Below are 19,935 nucleotides of genomic sequence, written 5' to 3'. Positions count from 1 at the left end.
CGTGTGGGGTGTGTGTGTGTGTGTGTGTGTGTGTGTGTGTGTGTGTGTGTGTGTACCCTCCCACCCCGACCATTTGTTGAAGGGAATCACCACTGTCAGACTCCAATCCAACAGGACCCACTCGAGCCATCCACACTTTCCCCAGCCTCCTCCAAAACAGCACACTTTCCGGTATGGACGATTCTTTTTTTTTTTTTTTTCACTTATTTGTTTGTTGTGGTGGTTGCAACAGCAGCAACACAGACGACACATATTTCCCTATTCTTCTCGCCCTTCTCACCCTCCCTACCCAGCTCCTGCCTTAGAAACAGGCTTGGCCTACACTGTATCTGTCCACACTGTCTGAACTCTTCCCTGAATTAATCGTTTTCAATAGGAGGGGGCTAAATCCCTTATTAATGCCCTACCAGGAGTGAATGAATAAAGCCAAGTTAAAGGAGAACTGGGTACCAGATGCTGTGCTAGTTTCCTTTGCATGGATCCTTTCATTCTGCTGGAGCTAAAGATGTTCGGCCTCCTCTCCATAAAACGCACCCAAACTCCAAAACCAGGAAATTCTCCATAGAAAATAGGAGTGAAGAGAGAAAAGACTAACAGGATAAAACCCAAAGCAGGAAGAAAGTTCTGTCTCCCATTTCTCTCAAGGAATTTTTGGACCCACCAAGGCTACTGTCCTGAAAGATCCTGCTGCTTCTCCTTCCCCATATATTGTCCACTTCCTGAGAGTAAGGCTGACTTGCCGCAGGCTTATAAAGTGTTTGGTCACAGTAAGACAACTGTGAGTAATAACACACATTGTATACTGTGTTTTGCAATTGATAAAAGGCTTTGCATCTGTTTTTTCTTTGGAGGCTGAAGAAAAGAAGAATGGTATTCACGCAGTTCCCATTTTACAGATGAAAACAAGAGGACTTTTTCTGTGAAGTCAAGAAAGTGGTTACAATGGTACTTTCCGCCTGTCCGAATTATGTATTGCCCCTCCCCTTTCTATTAATAACATTGAAGTGTGATGGGAAAACCACTGAAGCCGTCAGTTGAAACCTGCTGGGACTTTTTAGCCATTCTCTTCAACATAAAGAATGGGTGTTTTTGGAGGGGGTGAGAGGAATGGGGAAATGTTGTCAAAGAGTACAATGTTTTAGTTGAGACAGGAAGAATACATTTTGTTGAGATCTACAGCACAGCATGGTGACTGTAGTTAACAATAAAGTATTGTGTATTTCAAAATTGCTAAGACAATAAATTTCAAATGTTCTCACCACAAAAAAGATAGGTTTTGAGGTGATGAATCTATTAATTCTCTGGATTTAATTATTCCACAATGTACACATATATCATAACATCACATTATACCTCTGTAAATACATAGAATTTTAATTTGTCAATTAACATTTTTTTAAAAGAATAGTGTGGCCAGTCGGGGAGGTAGGTTTTTTTTTTTCCTCTAGTCTCTACTCAGTCTCCAAGATCCCATTCCCCATAAAGTTCCTGTCACCCAGGTGGAGTGCAGTGGCACAATCATGGCTCACTGCACCCTCTCCCTCTTGGGCTCAAGCGATCCTCCCGCCTACAGGTACATGCCACCATGCCCAGCTAATTTTTGTAGTTTTTGTAGACATGGGGTTTCACCATGTTGCCTAGGCTGGTCTGGAACTCCTCAGCTCAATCAATCTGCCCACTTTAGCCTCCCACAGTGCTGGGATTACAGGTGGGAGCCACCAAGCCCAACCCATAAAGTTCCTAACTTTTTATCTCCCTGGGAGTGCACAGCCTACACACACCAGTTTCTCTTTAGAACATACTTAAGAGTCTTGGCTTAGCATCCAACAGACAGAACTTTAACACTTCTATGGATCTGTGCACCTGTCTATGGTGTGGGGTTTTTAAGATCTCTTTCTAATGACACTTCATTTTGCAAAGCAGGACAGTTTCATTCCCAGAAGAGCAGGTATGGTAAATCCTTTGTTCCAGTAACGAAGACAATGATCCAAACCCTAAGCCTCAGAGAAGCCCAGAAACCCTCCAGGCCTCCATCTCTCTGCTCCTAGCACCTGCCTCTCTCTTGACATCAACATCATTCTCCCCTCTCACAGCCCAGCTCCTTCCACAGACCCAGGGATTAGGCACCAGAACCTCAGACTAGATTTTAGAGAATTACCATTCAAGAGGCAATCCTCTTCCCTTGGTTCCAATTTCAAGGTTCTCAAAGACTGGAACAGGGCTAGTTTGAGGCAATGTGCCCCATCGCATAGCCAGAAAGAACCTTACAGTGAAAAGGAAAACAATTCTTCCAAAGTAAGGGGGTGCTGATCCCCAGAGGGAGGACAGATGGGCAACCAAACAGTAACCGGGCCACCACGTGCTTCACACTCACTGATCAAGGATTTCTAAAACCACTTTTCTTTTCTCTGAATTTATATAGGACTTTGTATCACTCATAAAGGAATGTCTTATAGGCTGATAACACCTTTCTATTCATGCTTATACTTAACATTTAGGCTAGGATAATTTCCTAACCTCAGTGTCCTCACTATAAGATGGGAATTATTATAATCCCTACCTCATAAATTGTTGGGAGGATTAAAATACTTAGTAAAGTGCCTGACTAATAGAAAGGCATTCAATAAATGTTAGCTATTCATGGTGTCATCATCATTATATTTACCATTATTACTAATCTCCTGTATTGCAAGAATTACAGTTTATATTTTTGTAGACCATCACTGTAGCTAAGGGGTCTTTGGGCCATAGGTGATATTCCATAAAGGTTGGTTAAACTGATCTGTGGTTTTTGACTATGGAAACTCAGAACTCCCTCAAAATGTACAAAACAGATTTACCTGCTAAATAAATCTCTTCAAAGCTGACCCCAGGTTTAATTGAATTAATTCCAATGAATTTGTCACAATGATGGAGAAAGGAAACTTAGAGGGCCCCACAGTTGTTTGCTGGTAAAATGAGAAGTTTGGATTAGATCAATGTTTCCCAAAATATTTTCCTCAGAATGTTAGTGCCCCTCGAATCCTGCACAAAGCAAGAGTTTCATGACCAAGTAGCTTTTAAAACTCCTGTACACTCTACTCCCATTCTTCACAATGCACACTTTCATATTAAAAGTTCTGAGAGGAGATACGTTTGTCTACTTGCTCCTTTCTGCCCGTGGACGCCGCCAAAGAAGCATCGTTAAAGTCTCTCTTCACCCTGCCGTCATGTCTAAGTCAGAGTCTCCTAAAGAGCCCGAACAGCTGAGGAAGCTCTTCATTGGAGGGTTGAGCTTTGAAACAACTGATGAGAGCCTGAGGAGCCATTTTGAGCAATGGGGAACGCTCACGGACTGTGTGGTAATGAGAGATCCAAACACCAAGCGCTCCAGGGGCTTTGGGTTTGTCACATATGCCACTGTGGAGGAGGTGGATGCAGCTATGAATGCAAGGCCACACAAGGTGGATGGAAGAGTTGTGGAACCAAAGAGAGCTGTCTCCAGAGAAGATTCTCAAAGACCAGGTGCCCACTTAACTGTGAAAAAGATATTTGTTGGTGGCATTAAAGAAGACACTGAAGAACATCACCTAAGAGATTATTTTGAACAGTATGGAAAAATTGAAGTGATTGAAATCATGACTGACCGAGGCAGTGGCAAGAAAAGGGGCTTTGCCTTTGTAACCTTTGATGACCATGACTCCGTGGATAAGATTGTCATTCAGAAATACCATACTGTGAATGGCCACAACTGTGAAGTTAGAAAAGCCCTGTCAAAGCAAGAGATGGCTAGTGCTTCATCCAGCCAAAGAGGTCGAAGTGGTTCTGGAAACTTTGGTGGCGGTCGTGGAGGTGGTTTCGGTGGGAATGACAACTTCGGTCGTGGAGGAAACTTCAGTGGTCGTGGTGGCTTTGGTGGCAGCCGTGGTGGTGGTGGATATGGTGGCAGTGGGGATGGCTATAATGGATTTGGTAATGATGGAAGCAATTTTGGAGGTGGTGGAAGCTACAATGATTTTGGCAATTACAACAATCAGTCTTCAAATTTTGGACCCATGAAGGGAGGAAATTTTGGAGGCAGAAGCTCTGGCCCCTATGGCGGTGGAGGCCAATACTTTGCAAAACCGCGAAACCAAGGTGGCTATGGCGGTTCCAGCAGCAGCAGTAGCTATGGCAGTGGCAGAAGATTTTAATTAGGAAACAAAGCTTAGCAGGAGAGGAGAGCCAGAGAAGTGACAGGGAAGCTACAGGTTACAACAGATTTGTGAACTCAGCCAAGCACAGTGGTGGCAGGGCCTAGCTGCTACAAAGAAGACATGTTTTAGACAAATACTCATGTGTATGGGCAAAAAACTCGAGGACTGTATTTGTGACTAATTGTATAACAGGTTATTTTAGTTTCTGTTCTGTGGAAAGTGTAAAGCATTCCAACAAAGGGTTTTAATGTAGTTTTTTTTTTGCACCCCATGCTGTTGATTGCTAAATGTAATAGTCTGATCGTGACGCTGAATAAATGTCTTTTTTTTTAATGTGCTGTGTAAAGTTAGTCTACTCTGAAGCCATCTTGGTAAATTTCCCCAACAGTGTGAAGTTAGAATTCCTTCAGGGTGATGCCAGGTTCTATTTGGAATTTATATACAACCTGCTTGGGTGGAGAAGCCATTGTCTTCGGAAACCTTGGTGTAGTTGAACTGATAGTTACTGTTGTGACCTGAAGTTCACCATTAAAAGGGATTACCCAAGGAAAATCATGGAATGGTTATAAAAGTGATTGTTGGCACATCCTATGCAATATATCTAAATTGAATAATGGTACCAGATAAAATTATAGATGGGAATGAAGCTTGTGTATCCATTATCATGTGTAATCAATAAACGATTTAATTCTCTTGAAAAAAAAAAAGTTCTGAGAGGTCCTCAACAGAAGACATCACTTAACTTTTTTTTTTTTTTAAGACAGATTCTCACTCTGTCACCCAGGCTGGAGTACAGTGGCCACCACTCCTGGCCTAAAAGTTTTTTAACCTGGTGCTTCCCAATCTAAACTCACAGGGACCAGTTTTCTTAATGAAAGAGAATCAGACTAGCTTGTAACCATAGCTGGTGACACTCCCCTGCCCCATTCCTTGTATGTCCTCAGTGGACTAGGTCAGGAATAAATAAATTTTCCTGATTCTCAAGGGCTGGTCACTCCTTTGCACTGAGCTCAAAGGTTCTCTGTAGCATGGGTCACAATGAATGATAGCCCTGATAGCCTAGAGTAGCCTTTCAGCCTTCTCTGAGCCTCTAAAGACTGAGGATCCTTGGCATGAAATAGGAGCAACTGATATACCCTTGCTTCCCCTGGGGACTCTCTTGCTCTCAAAAAGGTATCAGCCATCATCTCCATCTAGAGAATATACTAGCTGACTCAGCTTGACCAGCCTGTCCCAAAATGAGAATCTGGGTAAAATAAGTATTGAAACACTTCATTCCTTGTAGATTCACAAAACACATTAGCATATTAAAGACTATGAAGTTCTGCAGGAAAAAAAACCTATTTAACTTTAATCCAACATTGCCAAGTTTTATTTGACCATGGAAGATTTTTCCAAAACACTTACAAACAGATCAAGGACATTAATCTTTCATGAAACACTTTAGATCCCCAGGGTCCTCTCCAGCTACATCATTCTGTGATTTTCTTTTTTATTTATGATGCATTAAAAGATTAATCTCTATCAGACTTCCATTTAGAAATTCACCAGAATGTGCAAAGGCAGCAGGTAAAATTGCCGAAGGGTATTATAAAAATACCCTCCAGTGATTTTTGAAACTTAAACTGAAATATTTATATAACTATATATTTCAGTTTGTATATTATATATATGTATATACACACATATATATGTGTGTATATATATTTGTGTATGTCTATCTATATCTATGTATATATGGCATTATATCCATTTTACAGATGCAGAAACTGAGCTTTAGAGGGGGTGAGCAATTGGTCCAAAGCCACACAGCACACAGGTAGTCATTGATAAAGGTAAAAACAAGAGTTGAAGCCTGAGGTGTAAGGACACGGAGACAAGTACACAAATGTTTACAAGTTACACATATGACACATGCCTTTAACATGAATTTCTTGAACATTCATTTAGAGGCCTTACAATGAAGACATCAGAGTGGCAGCAAGTTCTGTTGGAATCAGGGGAGCGTGTTCTTCTATAATCCCCTGGCTGACAGGAAAGCACACTGATTTGGCCCATGGTAGTTATACACTCCCATTGAGTCAGGGGCCACTTCTATGCACACAGGAGGTGCTAAAAATATGCTGTTGACTCACTGCCTCTAAGAGCAGAAGAAATGCCAAAAGTATAGGACAAGAGGCAGAAAAGCACACGGAAAAATGTCATAGGGCAGTCCTCTAAGGAAGTGTTAGATCCCTTTGAAATCTGTCCAAACACTTTCTTGTGCTGGGGAAAGTCAATTACATATTTCAAGCAACCCCACATGTCATACGAGTATCTTGTACATGTTTGCGTACTCGTGTCTGTGAACTTACATCTCAGACTTCAACTTCTCGCTCCCCACCCTTATCAATGACTGCCTGCATGGCCTTGGGCAAGTTGCTTTCCCTCTTCAAAGCTCAGTTTCTTCATCTATAAAATGGACATAATGCTACCTACCTCATGGGGTTAGTGATCACATTTAAGGAGCTAATATGTGGAAATTGCTTACACAGTACCTGTCACATAATAAGGGTTTAATAAGTGTTTGATGTAATTGTTTTGATTATTACTACTATTACCAAAATAATAATTACTACAATAATAATGATTCTTATTCTCTATATTAGTATTATCTTTGAAAATGGGCATGGATTATGTCTATGTAACCGTTTTGGCACAATATCTAGCATTATATCACATACAAATTAGAGAATTCATGTTATTACGGATGAAAAAATATTTTTACTGACCCTTAAATTCTTCATAAGTAACTGCAAAAGAAGCCATTATCCCAACACATGAAATAAAAAAAAAAATTCAGTTCCTCTGGAGTTTGTTTTTGGAGGTAGCCACAGGATACCTAAATTTTTTTTTCTTTTCAGAGAGACCGAGGGGCTCACTAGGTTGACCAGGCTGGTCTTGAACTCCTGGCCTCAAGCCATCCTCCCACCTCAGTCTCCCAAAGTGCTGGGATTACATGCATGAGCCACCACATCCAGCCTACCTAAAATATTGAATGCTGTTAATAAATCTCCTGAGGCCAGCATAAGAAGGTGATGGGCAAAACTAATGCAGGTATGTTTTTCTGGCTTTTTCATGTATTGGGCCCAACTTTGAAAAGCACTTACTATTAATGGCTAACTTGCAAAATTTGTGATTTATTAAAAGCAGATTTTAATTGTTTTACCTAAAAATAATAGGCCTCTGATCTGCCAAAGATGAAGATTTAATTTCTAGGTGTTCCCCACAATACCTAGAAACATCAGTGTAATCGATTATTAAACACTTTAGAACTATTCTCATCAAAGTTCTTTATTATATAATACAGCAAAAGAAAAGTTTCTTTTCTAAAGTCTTCTCTATACTTTTTTTAATAGTTGAATTTCATTTCTGAAGCCTCCTAAAAAGAATAGAATTTAGATCTTTATTAAAGAGGAAATATATTTTCCATGTTTAATTTAAATTACATTCCATCAGTCATTTGCAATCTTAGCCTACATGGAATTTTTTTTTTTTTTTGGTAGTTTTTATGTTTGGGCTTTAGGAGGGGATTCCCAATAATCTCTATATAAATATTTCTAATCTCTACATAAATATTTTAACATTTCAATGTAAATTAGTTTTTTAAAGCTATTTTATCCATAAAAATAATGAATTTGCATGGCTGAGGGTGAAATAATGTGTTATCAGGACCCCTCAGTTTTGGGGGTTGTGAGTAGATCCCATCTTCATGTTCCTCCAGCCCAGCCCAAGCCTGGCTCAGGTCCTCCTCCCCCATTTGTCAGGAACCACCATCCTCAGGGATTCTATGTGCCCTGCCTGACCAGTGTTCTCCATCAGAGTTTACCAATCTTTTGTTCATTCCCTCAGAGCACAGCTAAGCAAGAGTACACTAATTTGAAAATTAACTCAAGCAAATAGAGGAACAATATCCCCAACACATTGCGTTTTAACATAGGGTTTCCTGGACACACTGTTTCAACCCAAGAGTTGGGCTAATAGTAGGAGTTCCATCTGCTAAAATATGGCTGTCAGCTTCAGAGGGAAATTCATGAACGTCTTCGTAGTTTGTTTTTACGTTTCACTTGGCACTGTTTCTAAAATTTCCTCTGAAGCCAAAAAATAAGTTATTTCCCAGCACACTGGTCACTTTTCATTTATCATTGGATTGATTTTTGTAACTTGCAGTAGGAGCTGAAATCGACCAGGGGGTTCTTATCCAACAGACAGCAGCAAAACTCTTTGTGTATCTGCGTTCCTTTCAACAAGTGTGACTTCCTCAATGGCATCATTCGTGAGCGTAACACAGAGCTCAGCAATAACGTTTCTTCACTAACTCTACCAGGTATCCAACATAGGATGTTACTTCCTTTCACTGTTTTCCGACTCCTGGCAGATATTAATCATTGGGATTTGGGAACAAGGAAATAGAATTTCTGAGAATGCTTGGGAATTCCCAAATTCATATGATTTTCATAACACTTCACTTACAAGTTTTTGAAAAATAATAAGTGACTATAATAACAAGCAAATAGTCATTTTTTTCTGTAACAGGATTACATGAAAAGTTTTAGTAGTCTTCTGTTTTAAAAAGATATGATAACAAATGATGATTTATTATTATTATGAGCCAACATATTGTAACAAGATTATAAAATCCAATAGCATTAATAGAGAAAACATTAAAAAGAAATGAATATTATCACAAAATAAATGCTAAAGAAAAGTCCTTTAAAGATTGAAAGGTAACACCACAAATACTTAATGCTTTAATCATTGTTTACATGACATTGTTAAACAAGGCATCAATCATCCCCTCCAATACCATTTAAATAACGTAACATTCTGATCTCCTGGCAAGATGAACAGCACTAGAAAGAAGCAACTGTCAAAATTGCCGATTTAAGGGCATATTTTGTTTCTAAAACTTGGCATTTCTTAGAAAACCTCTCATAGGATTTGTAAAACATATACTATGCCTATGAACACATTAATATTTATTTGCAGAAATGGTTCACTGTTAGCAGTGGACAAGGCCATGAACACACACTTATAACACAGCAACAGATACAAGAAAGTCTGACTGAGGCTCCTTTACTGCTCCTGTCCTGTTCACCTTAACTTTCATCTCCACATGTCAGTGCTTCCTCATCTTGCTTCACTTGAAGTCAGTGCATTTCTTCAAGCCAGTAAGTTCTCTATACTGACTATTAAGCTGTAATTTTCACAGGAAAATTAGAATGTTCCTTCCCATTTTCCTAATTTCTCAACTGATTTTTCTCAGAATTCAGAATCCATAAATATTGAAATGCCAGGAGAGAATTTCCAAATGGAAATGCTGTTCCCTTCGTCCATTTTCAGAAGAAACTGTAGCATAGTGTTATCCTTCTCTTCTCCAATTTTTTTTTCCTGCAAACTTATGGTTATCACCTCTTTAAGTGCGTAGCTCACAGTTTTGCCTCCCCTGCAAATGGTCCCAAAACAGTGAAGTGGGTCCTCTTTAGCTGTGTCTTTACTACATAATCCTGCATTTCTGACCGTAGGCAGGGAGTGTGACCCAGGGAAGGATCCCTGACTCAATGGGATTTCTCTTGCTGTCTCTAGAATTTGAACACCAGAACCCAGACGTACAGAGGCTGGGAGCCATTGTGGTGTGCTATATTGATGACAGCAGCAGTGGGTGGTGTGGGGGCAGTTAATTGACAGCTACCTGTTGCTGACATCCCAGGAACTGCCTGAACCTCCTCTTTCCCAGTCATAAGATATCTAAGATTCTGCAGTATTCTTCATTAAATCCTAGCATGGTTTAAGCTAGCCAGAATTAGGTTCTGTTGCTTTCAATCAACAGAACCTTAGCTAATACATTGTTATTTCCTGGTCTTTGTTCCTTTAATTTTCCAGGAAAATAAGGGAAAATGGCTTACTGGTTTTAAAAAGAGACAAGGGACAACATACCATTTATGCAAAATTTAGAAGCACTCAAAGGAAACTCTGGAAAGTTCCTGAGACATATATAGGTAGGATCAGCATAAAACTTAAACAGTGTATCTAGATCATGGTTGCCATGGTTGCCTTGACACAATGAACATCTGTATCAAGATCATATTTTCTTGGTGGGACAGAGAGAAGCACAAGGTGGGACTCACATTTACAGTAATCCTTGTTTTCCAGGAACCATACAACCCAGTTTGTCTAGAGCTGTTCATCTTAAGTTTGTTATCCCACCATAATTATAAATAGAACCTCCTTTTTCTCTCAAGAATATCCCACTTTGGATGATAATTTCTGTGACTACCCATTAAGAATATTTAATAACTATAGAAAACTGCTTCTCTATATTTTTTGTATATTTGAAACATTTTATAACAAAAATATCTTTAAAGTTATCACCTACACAGAATATAGCTGCCAAATGCTCCTACTCTGCTATTCTAACCATGAATCCCTCTGGGGCCCCTTCCTCCTACGGCGCTTGTGAGGATGAAATGAAATAAGCTCTATGAAGTGCCCAACAGTGACCAACACTGAATAAAATACAGCCACCATAGGTGTCCTTCCCTTATGTTCACCAAACTCCTGATAAGTTATTCGGTGATGTTTTAATCTTAATATTTTATGTAGATTATACATTCATCTGATTCAAAATGCAAAAGGTACAAAAGCATATACAGTTAAAAGTTTCCCAACCCACTACCATTTATCTCCCTGGAGGCAACTGTTTCCAGATTTTTGAATATCCTTAAAGAATATCATATGTATGGAAAAGAAAGATTATATATTTATATGCATCTGTGTATGCATTTTCCTATGAGAGGCTCACAAAGTCTCCTTGAAGAGATATCATTATTACAAATACCCCTCAATTTACAATGGGGTTATATTCCAATAAACTTATGAAAATATTGTAAGCTGAAAATGCATTTAATACACTTAACCTACTAAACATCATAGCTTAGCTCGGCCTACCTTAAACACTCACATTAACCTACAGTTAGGCAAAATCATCTAACAGAAAGCCCATTTTATAATAAAGTGGGCTTTGAATATCTCATGTAATATAATGAATACTGTACTGAAAGTGGAAAACAGAATGGTTGTATGGGTACTCAAAGTACAGCTTCTGCTGAATGTATATTGCTTTCAAACTATCTTAAAGTTGAAAAATCATAAGTCAAAATATTGTAAGTCAGGGATTGTTTGTACTTCTACTTTACATGATGAAATTGAGCCTTGAAAAGATTAAGTGACTCACCCAAGGTCACACTGGCAGTTAAATAGTGAAACTTGGATCCAAACTGTTCAGTCACTACATGTATTGTCTTGAAATTTGAAAAAGAGGAAGAGGAATTAAACTACTAAATTGAAGGAATATTTTAGGCATAGAAGAAGCAGATGCCTTCATGTCCAAGTGATTGTGAAAAGCCCACTTGCCCCAAAATATGTCTCCTGGTCATATGAAATTCCACCGTTTCAGATTTTTACCTGGGGATTTAGAGTAATCTGCTGTTTTCCTAGAGCTCCCCTAAAATAGAAATAGAAATTTTGGAAGGCTAAATATATGCTAACATTGGAAAACTCATTTTCTCCCCTTTGTAAGGCAAGGTACTGAAGGAGGGGCCCCTACGGGCTGTGCAGGGACATCCTGGAGGCATGGGGAGAAGAAACTGAAAGGCAAGGTTGTATGGAACAAAGAATACCGATCTCAGGATTCTCCCTTGAACCTGCCCTAACTTTGTTCAAATAGACTTAGCCACTGACCTGCTGTCAAAAGACCACAGCCAATCTGACTTGTTTTCAATATAATGATGAATATTGATTTGGTCCCTTCATCCAACATTCTCAGCTGGATCTTTTTTTGACCAAGGATATACATTACTAGGTGAGTACAGGCAGTTAATTCTTCCACACGGGACTTCGGAGTTTCTGAGTTAACCAGAATCACCCACCTTAACATCTGCCAGTTTATACCCCAAGTCCTGACCAGTGCCCCCTACCTGCTATGCCTCATGTTTTCAATATAGCATAAAATCAGAAATGAAAGATGAAACATCATAGCCAATATCACAGAAATACAAAGGATCCTAAGAAACTGCTAGGTATAATTACACACTAACTAACTGGATCATCTAGAAGAAATGGATAAATTCCCAGACACATAAAACCTACCAAGATTGACTCATGAAGAAATTAAAAAATCTGAACAGACTAATAGCAAGCAAGGAGGTTGAATCAGTAAGAAAATGTCTCCTATCAATGAAAAACCCAAAACCAGATGGCTTCCCAGATTAATTCTACCAAATATTTTAAGAAGAACTAATACCAGTCCTTCTCAAACTCTTCCAAAAAGCTGAAGTGGAGGGAATACTTCCAAACTCATCTTACAGGGCCAGCATTACCCTGATTCCAAAGCCAGACAAGAACACTACAAGAAAGGAAAATGACAGGCCAATATCCTTGATCTACATAGATGCAAAAATCCTCAACAAAATCCTAGCAAACCAAATTCAATAGCACGTTGAAAGAACCATTCACCATGATCATGTCATGGTTCAACATAAGCAAATCAATACATATAATATACCATATTAGAAAAATAAAGGATAGAAACTATATGGCCATCTCAATAGATATAGAAAAAGCTTTTGACAAAATTCGAAACCCTTTCATGGTTAAAAAAAAAAAACACCCAACAGATCACGTATTGAGGGACTGTATCCCAACAAAATAAAGGCCATATATGACAAACCCATAGCTAACACCATAATCAATGGTGAAAAGTTGAAACTTTTCCTCTACCATCAGGAACAAGACAAGGATGCCCACAGACACCACTTCTCAGGGTAATTAGGCAATAGAAAGAAATAAAAGGCATCCTAATAGGAAAGGAAGAAGTGAAATTGTCTCTACTGACAGCATGATCTTGTTATATATAGAAAACCCTACAAACTTCACTAAAAAAAGGTTAGAACTCAACACAAAGAAGGGAACAATAGACACTGGGGGACTCCAAAGGTGGGAGGGAAGGATGGTGGGAGCAAGGGTTGAAAAACTACCTATCGATTACTATGCTCACTGCTTGGGTGGTGGGATCATTAGAAGCCCAAACCTCAGCACCATGCAATATACCTGTGTAAGAAACCTGTACATCTACCCTCCTGACTCTAAAATGAAACATACAATATTTAAAAAACAAAAACAAATAAATAAAATTTGAAAACTGTTAGAACTGAACTGATAGGTGAAATCAGTAAAGTTGTAGGATACAAAATCAACATATAGAGCCTTGAACACAGCAACATCCAGCTGTCTGACACGAAAGTCTCAGGGGCAAGAAAACCTCTATAGGAACTCAGAAACAATGAGCTAAGTTGTGTTTATGTCTGAAAGGATGTTGAGAACTTCATTCATGTTACATCAGAGCCAACAGAAAGAACCAACAGGAAACCTGTACCCAACAAACAGAAATGACAAGATGAAGGGAAAGCAGAGGTAAGGGCTTACCTTAGAAAGGGCAAGTGATTAGCTCACTATGCCATACAATGTTTGCTCCTGAGCCAAAAATTTGTACAATAATTTGGATATTACTTGCACAACCAGAAAAATCAGCCACTCATTAGGAAAATGTGTTTCTGTATAAGTCTTAGGACTCAGCTATCTATAATAACATGAAAAGACAATATTTTCATCCAAAATGAGTATTTTTGTTTGTCTTGGCTAGTTATTCTAACATCAACAGCCTCTAAATAAACTGTTGAAGTACATGATATAACCACCTCTTTCTCCATCTTTCCCATTGCTCCCATAGGGTTTCAGTTGTGCAATTTCACCATTAGCAAAGCTTTTTGCTGAAATCTGGCTTTTCAAAGGGAGAGTATTCAGAAACAGAAGATGCTGATCTGGGAGGCTCTTCCTAATAGAACTGCTGCTTCAGTTTAGCTTGAAAAAGCCCACACCCAGTTCCTAATGACAAACATCTGAACACCAGGTCTTCCCACGAGCAAGACCATGCTATGCCTCCTGCTCGCTCTGTTCTATAAGCAACCCAGAGATTGCTCCCTGTGAAGAGGAGCCTGCCAGGGGAGCAGCATTCCACCAGACCCTGATTTAGCAAGATATTTCCGTATCATTCCCCCAACCAGCTGGAAGTCCTCCACTGCTCTTGTGTAAAAATCTAACTCATCTCGCTGAATTTCCTGATTTAAAAGTCTAATTCATTTCACCAAAACTGTGACAGAAGGAAACCAAGTACACCATCTCTCTCTTACCAAACCAAAGCTATTGCATGTGCATTCTGGGGGGAAAAAATGGTCCAAATATGTTACGGAGGGGGTGCCAGCCCAGTGTCATCCTCTTACTATTGCCATAGGATCTTGGCTGATGGCATCAGAGGAAAAACAAGTTTATCGATTACTTTCAACCATTAAGCTCACTCCTCCATGAAAAATAAGTCACAAGTCCAATGTCTCTTATTAAAATAAGCACTGCAAAATATACAGGAGTCACAGTTTTAAAATGGGACACACGTTCTCTAAGCGGTGAACCACGTTAGAGGTGCACTGTTTACATTGTATAAAGTCCCCTGGAGCCAGGGTTAGGAAGCGCATCTGTTCTTTGGTGTTCTGGGATGAAGGAGAAAGGAAAATGTGCTGCCAGAAGTGAGTGGGAAGGAGCCCATGAGATAAAGGAAGTAAATCCATTTGCTGATTGCAATAATAATGGTAATACACGAAGCTATACATACATACATACATACATGCAAACTTTCACATTTTTTAAAAAAAAGAACTTAAGGCTTCCACACATGTAATCAGCCCTTATGAACTCTCCTGATTAGCTGCAAGGAAAATCTTCCTTTCTCCTTTTTCCTGCACCATCCTGGGCTCCCTTTTGACTTGTTTTTTTTTTTTTTTTTTAACTTATAAACGATCAGCTCATATTCTGAAGTTTGTAATCCCCTCCCGCCCCCTCTGTCTCTACACCGTTCATTTACATTGGCAGCTGTCGTGCTGCTGGGCATCCTCAAACCCACCAGTTTCCCTTTTATGTTTGAGCAGACAAACATGATCATGCACTAGGCATCACTGTGCCACTCAAAATGCTTTTTTGTTTTTTTTATTGCATCTGAGAGAAATCTCAAGGTTGCAAACCTGGAGTCAGAATTGTCTCCATGTGTCTCAGTGGGAAGAGTATCGTGTGAAGAAACAAGTTGATTCTACTAATCAAGAGGAATTTTTTTTGATATCAGGTCATCCTCCGAATGAATTTATATTACCAAGTGGAGGGTCACATGAGGAAAATGGTCAAACAGCACCACCTACAGCAAGAGCTCAGAAGTGCAGCGGAGCCAGGCTGAGTCAGGTAAGAAAAGCAAGCTGGGGCCTGGCTCAGGGCTGTCCCCTCTGCTCCTGTCTGCACGGAAAGATTAGGATGACAGTCGCAGGAAGCCTGTGCACCTAGTATGCATCACTTGAAGGGAACACACAGATTCCAGTAAACAGTTGGAAGGAAATGTTAATACCAGGCTCTGCTAAACAATATGAAATGACTCCTAGATGAGACAAGCGACTTTCATCAAAGTTTCCTGATAACTGAAAAGACAGCCCGGGGGATCCTGCACTACATCTGCTGTATGTAAATTAAGCGGGTTTTTTTCCCCTTTGTAATCAAGGCTCATACACAAACAAAATCACACTTTAGAAACGGCCTATTTCAACTTGTAACTAGCTTGCTTTCAGGGGCTCCAGGTCAAAAAGAAATAGAGCACAAAGACGCTTTCTCCTTAGGGATCATACACAAATTCACTCTGTCCGTTTCTTTCCCACATGGAGCAACAGAGCCATCTGACCTCTCCATCCACCCATCGGGTCCTTCCTGATTAAAGTGAGATAAATCACAGCCCTCTCTCTCCAGATGGCAGACGACAAGAGGGGGATGCTTGCCTCAAGAAGTCCTCCCCATCCCTCTGCATTCATGCAAGCCCGAGCGGAGAGATGCAAGAAATTATGGATGCATTTTAATTCCCCAGACCCTGCAATTAAAAATGGAAATTTTTTGGCCACGCGTGTTGGCTCACGCCTGTAATCCCAGCACTTTCGGAGGCCGAGGTCGGCGGATCACCTGGGGTCAGGAGTTCGAGACCAGCCTGGCCAACATGGTGAAACCCTGTCTCTACTAAAAATACAAAAATTAGCTAGGAATGGTGGTGGGCGCCTGTAGTCCCAGCTACTCGGGAGGATGAGGCAGGAGAATCACTTGAACCCGGGAGGCAAAGTTTGCAATGAGCCAAGATCGCACCACTGCACTCCACTCTGGGTGACAAAGCAAGACTTCATCTCAAAAAATGTTTTTAAAAAATGGAAGTGTTGTTCTTTCATTTGTAAATGTGTTTTGGTAAAAGAGGGGCAGTTTAAGCAACCCTTTCTATTGTCTACATTGTTAAAATTCATCAGACATGGACTCTTGACTCCGTTTTGCCTGGGCAGACCCAATTCAAGCATTTACAACAGCTATAACCTCCTCAAATCAAAAAGAGGAATCAGCATTATTGCTAAGTTCAAATAAGGTCTTGTTTTATTTCATTTTTATTTTTGAATGCAGCCATTCCTCCAGGTGCTATCATCAGGTAAGATTGTCAGTCCTGATTAGGTAAAGGTATTATTACAAAATGCAATTCTTAAAAATGCAGTGTCTAACTACACTTTTAATAAGCCTTTCCCCCTCCCCTATGTATTCTCCCTTAGGCACCCCTTCTCAAATTTAAAATCACAGAAACTAAAATATGATGCCTAAAGAGAGCCTAGCGACTGCCCAGTCCTCTAATTTGATGAGTGGGAGTACTGAAGCCCAGAGGAGGTCAAGTAATTTGTTCCCAATGTCTTAGATAAGAAGAAAATGACCAGCTGGGAAATCCCACTCATGTCAAGGCAGAGGCACAGGGCCACAGACTGTGGTTGAATTGTGCCACATTCCTACATCCTTCTTTAGGAATCACAGAACATTCCTGTGTTGAGTCGGAGTCACTGACTTCCTTTTCAGGCTGATTGAGTTCTGTCCTTACGGGCCGCGACAAGAAGTTTTGGTATTATGCTACACCAAGACCATTTATCTAGTTCAAGAAATGAGCACAGTCCTTAGAGCCCAGCAACTTTCCCCATGTCCAGTAAATGTAGCTTCTCCATTAGAAGCTGTCAGAATGGAGCCTTCTGGCTCATCTTGATTTTGATTTGTGCAAGAATGAATGGTTGTGCTAAGACAGCTTTCCTAGCTGATAGTGAGCAAAACTTTTTCCTCATAATCTATAAAAAATATTAAATTAGAAGCACAGAGTTTATTTCATGACTTTTATCTTCCTGCAATTTTCTTGTGGGCATAAATGATTTGTTTTTATCCTGCCTGCCCCCCCAATCCCTTTTCCAAGAGACTAAAAGAGTATCTAGTGCAAAGTAGAGACTCAAATATTTTTTAATAAACAGTGATCCCAGCCACCCAGTGCATGTTGCCAAATGCCAACCCCATAAATGATCAAACACATCATCTCATTCAGCCAATCAAAATCAAGTGCTACCTATTTTTTTAAGTTTTCATAGCCCTTGGGCATCTGCTTTCTCAGTATTTCCCAAACTTGAGTCATTCTCATCCTGCCTTCATAATTTTGCTCTGTCAATTACCTCTACTATTATTTATTTCATATATTTTTAAATAGCCCCACTTTTGAAACTTAAATACATGCCTTTTAAAAGGAAGCTTTCTTACTACTATACATCAAAGCCATTATTACTTGTTCTAAGTACTCATAACAACATGTTCACAACTATTAAAATTTAGTAATGTGCATCCACATACTCTCTAAATTCATGGAGCATCTGCACACACTTTAAGAAACAATTCTGCATTACTCACTCAATTTTCTTGACATCCTTCTGAGGCAGGACAAACCTTGGGCCCAAAGAATTGAGGTAGGAGTCCAAGCAAGTTGCCAGCCACATAAAGGCAAACCTTGGCTCAGAAGTCAGGACTACCAGCCCCTAGGTTATGGTTCATGCTCTTTCCTCTGCTCTCCAGAACCTCCTATCTCCAAGTGTAGTTAGCAGCCCAGATGCAGCAGCATCCTCTAGAGACTTGTTAAAAATGCAGAAGCTCAGGCTCCACCCCAGGCCTATGCAGACTGAATCTGCATTTTAACAAGGTCCAGGCAATTCACGTGCACATTAAGTTTGAAAAGGCCTGGTCTAGATCAGCAGTTCTCTAACTTAGCAGCACATTAGAACCATCTGTAGAGACTTTAAAAATACCAGTGCCTGGGCTTCACCTCCCAGAGAATCTGATTTAAGTGTCTGGGGTTTGCCCTGAGTCTAGGTATTTTTAAAAACTCCTCAGCTTATACAAAGCTGGCAGGGCTGGGCACAGTGGCTCATGCCTATAATCCCAGCACTTCGTGGGCCAAAGTGGGCAGATTGCTTCAGTCCAGGAGTTTGAGACTAGCCTGGGCTAAAACCCCATCCCTACAAAAAAAAAAATACAAAAAGTAGTTGGTGGTGGCACATACCTGTAGTCCCGGCTACTCAGGAGGCTGAGTCCTCGCTTGAACCCAGGAGGTCACAGTCTGGTCAACAGAGCAAGACCCTGTATCAAAACAAACAAACAAACAAACAAAAAATGCTAGCAGCTTACCAGCTAGGGAGGCCTGTACAGCCAAGTTTTCCAAATGGGGCTACATTAGTTGTTCCAGAACTTTAGCTGCATCAAAACCACCTGGATGGCTTGTTCAGCTACAGAGGATCTGGCCATGCCCCTAGAGTTTCCAGCTGAGGGTCTGGAATGAGGCCCGATGATTTGCATTTCTAACAATCTCCAGGCGATGCTGATGCTGTGGGTCCAGGGACCACATTTTGAGAATCTATGCTAAATGAACCGGACAAGATCAAAGCTCAAACTTATTCCAAGAACTTTTCAAGGCCCACCTGCAAGTTGTAGTGGAAGTAAGCATCTAAGGGTGCAAAAAAGTTTTACTGTAGACTAAGGCCTTTTACCTGATCTCTCAAATGTTCACATTTCTCTTATCAACCTAAATAACAAACAGAGAGAGGCTCTCCACAAGAAAAAGATATTCATTTGGAAACAGAGCCTTGCAATAGAAATAGGCAAGCCAGAGTAAACTATATGCATATTCACGGAGGTAAAGGAAGACAAAAGAAAAAATGAGGAAGATTATATGATCATTTGGAAATGATTATCCTTGGCTACAAAGATCAATAACAAAGGTGATGCCAGGCCCAGGTTGGACAGGCAGTTGTTGGGCAAATATCCTTCAGAAGCATTGTTGTGTGCAAAGTTGCAATGGGCTTTGTGCAAGATTGTGTTTTTTGCAGTCTTCTGTGATAAGTTTTTGTTATCAGGCATACAAGCCCAAGAATCCTTTTTTGCATGGCCTTCCCTGGCTCTATTTGTCAGGGTTTTGGTTAGGGGAGGGGTATTTTTAACACTCTCAATGTAAAAAATGCCATAAGGTAGGTACCCCAATTGCTTGTTTCGTCTTCATAAAATAACTTTTCCACCCGAACAAAGTCTACACATAAATTGTAAAAATACCCTGGCATGCAGTCCCTGGAAAAGTCTGGAGTCATTCTCGGGGTTCCCACCCAGGTGGGCAAGCGTAGCCACCACAGATAAACACAAAGTAGGGGTGCCCGCTGGGGTTTGGCGGCAGGCAGTGGCCCTGGTTCTGATATTTGGCTGAAAA

The 19,935-nt window shown here is 40.2% G+C and overlaps 1 pseudogene; it reads left to right on the top strand.

Annotated features, from left to right (window-relative positions):
• The first annotated feature begins 3,155 nt into the window (after positions 1 to 3,155).
• On the top strand, positions 3,156 to 4,508 carry LOC129143389 (heterogeneous nuclear ribonucleoprotein A1-like; annotated as a pseudogene).
• The last annotated feature ends 15,427 nt before the right edge of the window (positions 4,509 to 19,935 follow it).

The sequence above is a fragment of the Pan troglodytes genome, chromosome 13, assembly GCF_028858775.2.
Source record: "Pan troglodytes isolate AG18354 chromosome 13, NHGRI_mPanTro3-v2.0_pri, whole genome shotgun sequence".
In the NCBI taxonomy this organism is placed as follows: domain Eukaryota; kingdom Metazoa; phylum Chordata; class Mammalia; order Primates; family Hominidae; genus Pan; species Pan troglodytes.
This window is presented reverse-complemented; position numbering and strand designations above follow the sequence as displayed.